Source organism: Crocuta crocuta, unplaced genomic scaffold (genome assembly GCF_008692635.1).
Source record: "Crocuta crocuta isolate KB4526 unplaced genomic scaffold, BGI_CrCroc_1.0 scaffold83, whole genome shotgun sequence".
NCBI lineage: Eukaryota > Metazoa > Chordata > Mammalia > Carnivora > Hyaenidae > Crocuta > Crocuta crocuta.
In genome coordinates this window covers 1,180,135-1,188,959 of record NW_027529638.1, presented here as the reverse complement: position 1 = coordinate 1,188,959, position 8,825 = coordinate 1,180,135, and the positions used below count along the sequence as shown (strand labels likewise).

The window sequence follows — 8,825 nt, the reverse complement described above, 5'->3', positions numbered from 1 at the left end:
ATTATTATAAATAATGCTGCAGTAAACGTAGGAGTACATATATATTTTTGAATTAGTATATTCATTTTCTTTAGATGTAAATATAGTCATTTAAATATTATTTTAAAATGGAATTATTTTTAAAAATACCTATATACACAAGTACCTATTCAAACTTAGAATATTTCTAGAAACATGTATAGAAACTGGTTGCAGTGGCTGTGGGAGGGGGGTGTAGGGGTGTAAGGAAGGCACAGGGGATATTTATAGATCCATGGCCTGTCCTCAAGTTCCTGCAACTCTTTATTGGAATACAACTTTTATGGGCTATTGACATGATTATTTTTTACTGGTGTCCACTGATCTACAAGTTATTTTAGAATAATAGTTGCACTTGCTACTGGGCCCTGATTAGTCTCTAGCATCTTTAGCCTCTGTTTTCATTTCACAAGCCTCTTCCATAGCTATCCTTTCTAGTGGGGAAGCATCTCCACCTCACCACCAGACATTGCTAACGTATTTCCCAACACCATATTGGACAGGGTAATGTGTAGATGGTTTTCTGTTTCTTTTCCTATGACCTAGACAGCAGATTTCCCCAAATATGACAGAATAACTCTACAACTCTTATTTCCTGAAGTTTGACACCAACACTGGGAGAATCCATGCTATCAGGATCTCTTCTTTTCTCCCTTTTCCTGCACTATCTCCCTGGTATCAGCGACACAGGCCTTGGAAGGTTCTCTTTCTTACAGGCTGGGAACATCCCTTACTCATTGTATTAGGCAGGATTCTCCAAGGAAACAGAACTAACAGGATGCTTTTATATTACATACAGACTTGCTAATGTGATTGATTAATTAATTCCTAATTGTATCTTCTTTGAGTAGAAAGAAAAATATGTCCCTTACATGTAATCTCATTAATGCTACTGATTTCTTTTCCACACTTCACTTGTCACTTTCAATAAAATATGAGCTTTCTGTTTGGCGTTTTGCAATGAGCAAAGATACTTTAAAAATAAAAAATGGTTATACTTTCAATGTTTTTGAACTAAAGGTTGCTTTTTTTCCCAAATAGAGACTGAAAAGCATGTGTTGCCTGTTAGATACTGACACTTGGATATGGCCAAGGCATTTATTTTTTCATCCTTATAAGCAGAACTGTCTAGGAACAGATAGCACAAAGTCAAGCTTCAGTCTTCTCTGAAAAGTAAACAATGAATCTTTTTGAAGGATTTTGACAGGAAAACAATTGTTTCCAGCTGAAAGGACATAAGTATAGGATGTGTACATTATAGTGTTCATGTCAAAATTCAGAAACTATAGAGGCTTTTCACTCTAACCTAGGTGGTCCTGCACTGATAGCTGTTGTTGATTTCATATGTATTTAGTTTTTTATTTTAAAAATATAATTTATTGTCAAATTGGCTTCCATACAACACTTAGTACTCATCCCAACAAGTGTCCTTCTCAACGCCCATCACCCACTTTCTCCTCTCTCCCACCCGGCATCAACCCTTAGTTTGGTCTCTGTATTTAAGAGTCTCTTATGGTTTGCCTCCCTTCCCTCATGGCCTTCTGTTAAGTTTCTCAAGATCCACATATGAGTGAAAACATATAATATCCGTCTTTCTCTGTCTGACTAATTTCACTCAGCATAATACCTTCCAGTTCCATCCACATTGCTGCAAATGGCCAGATTTCATTCTTTCTCATTGCCAAGTAGTATTTCATTGTATATATAAACCACATTTTTTTTTTTTATCTGTTCATCAGTTGATGGACATTTTGGCTCTTCCCATAATTCGGCTATTGTTGAAACCACTGCTATAAACATTGGGGTACATGTGTACCTATGCATCAGTACTTATGTATTCCTTGGGTAAATTCCTAGCAGTGCTATTGGTAGGTCATGAGGTAGTTCTATTTTTAACTTTGAGGAACCTCCACACTGTTTTCCAGAACAGCTGCACCAGTTTGCAGTCCCACCAATGGTGCAAGATCCAACAAACACATGAAACAATTCTCAACATCACTCCACATCAGGGAAATACACACTGAGATACCACCTCACACCTGTCAAGGTGGCTAAAATGAATAAATCAGGCAACTATAGATTCTGGTGAGGATGTGGAGAAACAGGAACCCTTTTGCATTGTTGGTGGAAATGAGGTCATTTTAGCTGAAGCTGATGTCATGGTACATTGTCTCCTTTGCTTTTAAGCTTTTAAGGAAAGTCTTGTTGCCATTAGAAGTCTTTTTGCTCAATCTCTTCTTTTATTTTTTCCAATGTTTTATTTATTTCTGAGACAGAGAGAGAGAGGGAGCATGAGCAGGGGGAGGGTCAGAGAGAGAGGGAGACAGAATCTGAAGCAGGCTCCAGGCTCTGAGCTAGCTGTCAGCACAGAGCCCAATGCGGGGCTTGAACCCACAAATCGTGAGATCATGACCTGAGCCAAAGTTGGATGCTTAACCATCTGAGCCACCCAGGCGCCCCTGCTCAATCTCTTCTGAAGGAAGAAGCACACTGAAAGATTTATCGAGATACAACTCATTATGTAAAATTTAGGTTTTCAACTTCATATTTCTCACTAAAAATAAATTATTGGTCCACTAAACAACTGACTTTCAAAAACATCAGAGAATGTTTGTATAATCAGAACCTAATATAGTGCTTAGCCCACAATAGGTCCTTTGTAAATGCTCACTGAAGTGAACTGAATTTACCTGTTTAATTAGCAGTAAATGAGATTATCCTATTTATGAATTTCAAAAGGGATATTACATTTATGTGATCAAATATAAACTAGTAACAAAAATCAGAGATGTGATATTTTGTATGGTCTTTATTCATGCTAGTATGTGAAACTGGGAAAGAAATGTAAAGAGGTTCTAAATGCTTTTCCTAGGACAGGAATAAAAACACAAAGGGAAGCATTAATGTATAGAATTGGGGAAGTAATTACCAACTAAGGGTCATCACTAACTACATAAATAAAAGCAAATATTAAACAACAAAAAACCTGGGACACAAAATTTTTCTTGGCCCAACTATGTCTCATTTCTTTTTTATTTTTTACTATAAAGAATATCCTTTCCAACAACAAAAGACCNTGGAGGAGGGCACTTGTGGGGATGAGCACTGGGTGTTATGTGGAAACTAATTTGACGGTAAACTACTTGTAAAAAAAAGAAAAGAAAAGAAAGAAAAAAGGATGTCCTTTCCATTAAGACCACCTTAAATATATTGGCTTAGTGCAATTGACCGTTTTTTTTATTAATTTGCATATTAGTTGACACAAATAAGTGTTATTCCAATTATTTGCAAAGATCCTGAATGTAATATAGTAAGAATGTTTATTTTGGATGGCTAAGGCATTAAATTTCATAAAAAATTAATTTTCAGATAAGGTACATGAACTCACATGTACATGAAATGTGGCCTTTTATGTTTTCAAATTTGATAGCTTGTCCATAAGCACACATTTGTGAATTTTAATTAATGCTTATAAACTCAGGTCAATGAATATTTCATTAAAATTCACTAATGACTTACAAGAATTTCACATAGGTTAGTATCAACTTTTGAGAACTTTGTATTGGAAATATTTTAGAATCAATGTAGTAATATTACAGTTATTTAGATGAATTCTCTATTCTAATTGCATTTTATTAGCCTATCTAAAAATATTATATGTTTTCATCAACTGTTTATATAATTTTAGTTAACAGGGTTAGACACTATGAAAGCCTGCTTATCTAACTGTATGCATCATGCAGTAGATAGATTCATAAAATCCAAAACTTTAGGTTCTCCTCCACCCTGCATATTTATATGGTGATATCCTGGTGCTGTTACTTAATTCTGTCTTTGGACTGACTTTCTATTTCTTTTGTTGTCATCTGCTTCTTTATTTTTTAATCTCTTCCTGTTCCCTCTGATTAGATTCCTACCTTCTGCCCTAAACAGAGTAGTTTAGACTAAATGAAGGCACTCAGATAGAAATAGGATATGTGTTATGGCACTAAGATGGAAAAATAGTAAAATATTTATTAAAAATATGAGAACATTGACAAGGTGATGTTAGTTCACTGAGTAGTCATTTTAAAAGCATCAACTGATTATGAGTCCATGGGCCGATACTGGGGATAAGAAGATAAACTAGAAATAAATATGATCCTCAAGAGGTCACAGTCAGAGAAAAGGTAAACATTAACTAAATTATTACATTATTATGCCAAAATAGATATCAGATGTGATTACTAGACACTGTGAGAGGTTAAAAGGATGAATTAATCAAAAGAAATTTTGACAATTAATAAAATATTTGATTTTATTTACATGGATTTATTTATTTTCATGAAATATTTACATGGATTGTAACAATTTCTAAATATTAGTTTTTCCATACACATTATATACTTAGCTCATATGTATTTGTATCTGTACCACCAGTGACAAATTTAAATGTTAGATCTATTTCATTTCTTATCCCAACACTTTTGTAAATGATATACATTTCTGGCTTTAGATGAGATATCCTAACAATATAAAACTAATCTTGAGTTTTTTATAAACTATTGGATGAATGATTATTACATGAATTTATTGAAAAAATATTTGCCTTCCAAAGGCTAACATAATTGTTTTGTAGGAATATATACATGATTTTAAAACACTTTTGGTTTCTAAATTAATAATTTTTACCCTAGAGCCACTTTCCAAGTGTCATGGTGGGGTAATTGGGAAGTTTTCAGTTAGCAATAATCACACCTCAGATAAGCCTCATTGGCTATGATATGGCCACTGCGCAAAGCTAGAGCCACTTTCAGAATATACAGAGTGGTTGTGTTTTAAGAACAGAATCTCAAAGATATATGAAAGAAGGGTTGGGAAAATGTGTAAGTTTGTGTATAGAGTTTTTTCTTTAAAAAAATAAACAGTTATGTTGAGGTACACTTGATACACAAAAAACTACACATATTTAATATATACAGTTTGATTAGTTTGGACTTACATAAACACTCATTAAACCATTACCAAAACCAAGGTATTAGGCATGGCCATTGCAACCAAAAGTTTCCTTGTGTCTATTTTTGTTGTTGTTGTTGTTTTATGTATAAGTCTACATAAGATCAAGCCTCTTATCAAGTTTTCAAGTGTATAGTACAGTAGTGTTAACTTTAGTTTCTATGCTGCAGCAGATCTCTAGAACTAATTCATTGTGTGTAACTGAAAACTTGTATACCAAGTGAACAACTCCACATTTCCCCCTTACTCCAGCCCTTGGTAACCACCATTCTAGTCTCCATTCTATTCGTTTGACTATTTTAAGCACCTCATATAAGTGGAATCATGCAATATTTGTCTTTCTGTTACTGCCTTATTTCATTTAGCATAATGTCCTAAGGACTCATTCATGTCACAAATGGCAGGATTTTCTTTATTTTAAGGTGTGGATATATGTGCTAGATTTTCTTTATTCATTCTTATGTCGATTAACATTTGAGTTGTTTTTGTAACTTGACTATTGTGAATAGTTCTCCAATGAACCTGGAGTGCAGATATCTCCTTGAAATCCTGATTTCAATTATTTTGGACTTTTGCCCAGAGGTGGTATTCATTGGTGGGTCATATACATATGGTAGCTCTATTTTTAATGATTTGAGAAACCTTTGCGTTGTTTTCCATAGTGGCTGCACCATTTTACATTCCCACCAGCAGTATAGATGGGTTCCAATTTCTCCATATTCTTGGCAACACATTTTTTTTTTGCTATCAAACTGTAAGAGTTTGTTAAATATTTTTGTATATTAAGCCCTTATCAAATATATAATTTGCAAATACTTTCATTCTGAGAGTTGTCTTTTTAAAATGTATGGAAAGTAGAGGAAAATGGAGATGGCAATTTGATGTAGGTCAAAATGTGCTTATCACAGTGTCAACTTTAATATAATTCACATATTAAAATTGTTTTACCCAAGTCAGTATATCACTTTTTGGTCTTCTGGCATAAGTTCCTTTATTTATTGCCTATTTGGCTACAAAGTGAAAGACAAGTAAAAATTTACATGAAAACATTATAATAATTATATAAAAACTTTACCCTTTGAGACCTTAGAAAGAGGACTTAATAATTCTATGTTTATATTTGAAACGTGTCCTTAGGCTGTATACGGGGTATAGAAGCCTATTTACATTACAGTTTTCATCCCTTCCATTAACATATTTGACTTCTTAAATTCTACCACATCTTTTTATTTTTTAAATTCGGGAAATTTGCTATTAATATATAATGACATTGCTTGTGTTTACCAGAAGAGTGTTATATTTATAAGCTATTTGATAACATGACATAATATCTATAGTTCTCATAAAATATTATTGAAATCTACAAATATTCAGTAAAATCAAATGTAATTATGTGCTCATCATTAAGTATAGCATTGGTCCTTTTCTTGCTATTAGAAAATGAACTGATAAATTTATCACATAAAGTGAATAAAAATATAAAGCAAATTCCCACTGATAGGCTACATTGAACTTTTCCTGTGAATAGCTTCCCCCTCTCTCCTCAGACCAGGGAAATTTAAGGAAAATTGTAATGAAAAATTTACTAATAACTACCTATGATCCACCTAATAAAGGAAAATCTGTTGTTTCTTTTTTTACCTAATGTTAATTTTTAGTAGCATTGCATATATATGAAATGAAATGTTCACATGTAGAAGTAGAAGATTTTCAATTACTTAAAAATTTCAGCAAAACTAAAATTCACTTAACATCTAAAGAAATACAAAAATGCATCTACACAAACACATATGCTATGAATATAAGCATCATTAGTGTATTACAAGTATTTATACTGGCCATTGATATCTATTAAAAGTAAGATTTCAAAATGGTCTTCTCGCTTACATAATTCTGAGCAAGAGTCTACATGGAGTTCCAATGTATTTCCTTGCAAAAAAAAATAATTTTTTAAATGCCTGAATATCACTATTCAAAACATTTTTTAATGAATATTTGCTTTGGGACTTTGGAAACAGGCCCAATGAGTGAAACTTTTTCATGACTGACCATACAAACGGTATTGTACCAGTTAGCTTTAGCTGCAACATCAGTCACCCCCAAATCCAGTTTCTTAAACAACCAACATTTTATCACTTCCTATGAATCTCTGTGTTGATTGGACAGTTCTGCTAATGTAGGCTATCTCAACTGGGCTTCTGCCTCAACATTCATGTCACCCGGCAGATCACCTAGGACTGGTTGATCTAGGATAGCCTCAAACTTATCCATTAGCCAAAGAATTTTGCATGGCGATGCTCAGAAGCATTATGAGAGGCAACTGTCTGAGGGCAGAGATATTGGGACACCTGAATAAATGTAACAATCTATGAGAAATTTTGTAGCTTTAGATAGTTTTAATTTTGAAAATACGTTATTTGAAAGTTTATTTTGGGTGGATATGGAAACGGAGTCTATATGAGGACTTGGCTTCAAAAACAGAGAGAGTGAAACTAACAATAAAAAATGAAGCCAACATTACTGAATATTGTCCATGGCTGGTATACAAACTGATGTTTTCCTTCAAAAATTGTTTGCTTCTCTATTTTGGTCCCAGTATAAACATTTATAAGCTATTAAGTGCCTGAGTGGTTTGAAATACAAACTGATCCAAATTATCAGTGCCAACAGGCTAGGAAATAATAGCCAGCTGACCAAATATGGTATGCAGATAGAAATAAATTATTATTTCTAAACTCTTGTAAACTTTTTGAAAACTAATTTCAGAATGAAATCCATCTGTCCAGATGGCATTTAGACAATTAATAATGTCACAAATCATTACCTTTTTCTTATATGAGAAAAGTTTTACTCTACTCCACCATCATTGCCCAGTAAACAGTGAAACTTTAGAATGGTAAACCATCCACCAAGCACTACAATCATTCAATTTTGTTTTATTATTCGTACATTTTTCCATTTATTTATATTATTCAATTTATATGATTCAATGCATCCTTTGCATAATGGAAATATTAATGCTGACTTAAGGGGATAATTGCAGGAAATACTTAATGAATAATTTTGACATTTTGAAACTGAAAAATGCTATACACCTTCTGTTCCTTTGCAGTTAGGTGCATTCTTAAGAAGCCATCTATTATCAAATCAATATTATAACAAATTCTTTCAGTAGAAAAAAGGTATGTAAGCATTATAGAGTTTTTAACCCATTGATTTGGTAAAAAATATGGAAAGCCACTCCAGCATACTATGTTTATGTGCCAAAGCACTGTGTTTTTTCCAAAATAGAGCAGGATATCCAGAAGATTCTAGTCTCAAATTGAGTAACACCAATGGTGTTTAGTATAATCAAGCCAAATCCCATAATTAATTGGTCGCTTTATGGTTAGGTTTGCATTGTAAAAAAAACTATATTTTCAAATATACAAATTAATAAGCAACCACTTGAAATATTTGCTTTTATGACATACCACTAATTAAAATTTCTGAAGTAGTTCTTTGGAGAATATGCTGTTTCCAAACATATAGCACAGAATATTATGAGAGTATCTTCATCTTGTAGTTTCACCCAAGAATAGATATTGATAAAATTTTGTGGACCAACCTCAAATGTCATTTAAGAAAATCACTTTTTGAATATAATAAATTTAAATAAATTAGTGTTTTCTGGAAAACATGTGTCTGTGTGAATTGTACTTCTTACTTTAGATCTGTAACAAAATCTTAGTGTTTAATGTGTATTGGACAGTCTTTTCATAGCACAGTAAAGGTTAACTTAATATAGTCTCACAATACATGTAAGAGGCAGT

General features: G+C 32.9%; 1 pseudogene; it reads right to left on the bottom strand.

Moving 5' to 3' along the window:
- Window positions 1-4,670: 4,670 nt before the first annotated feature.
- On the bottom strand, window positions 4,671-4,800 carry LOC144230144 (U4 spliceosomal RNA; annotated as a pseudogene).
- Window positions 4,801-8,825: the final 4,025 nt, after the last annotated feature.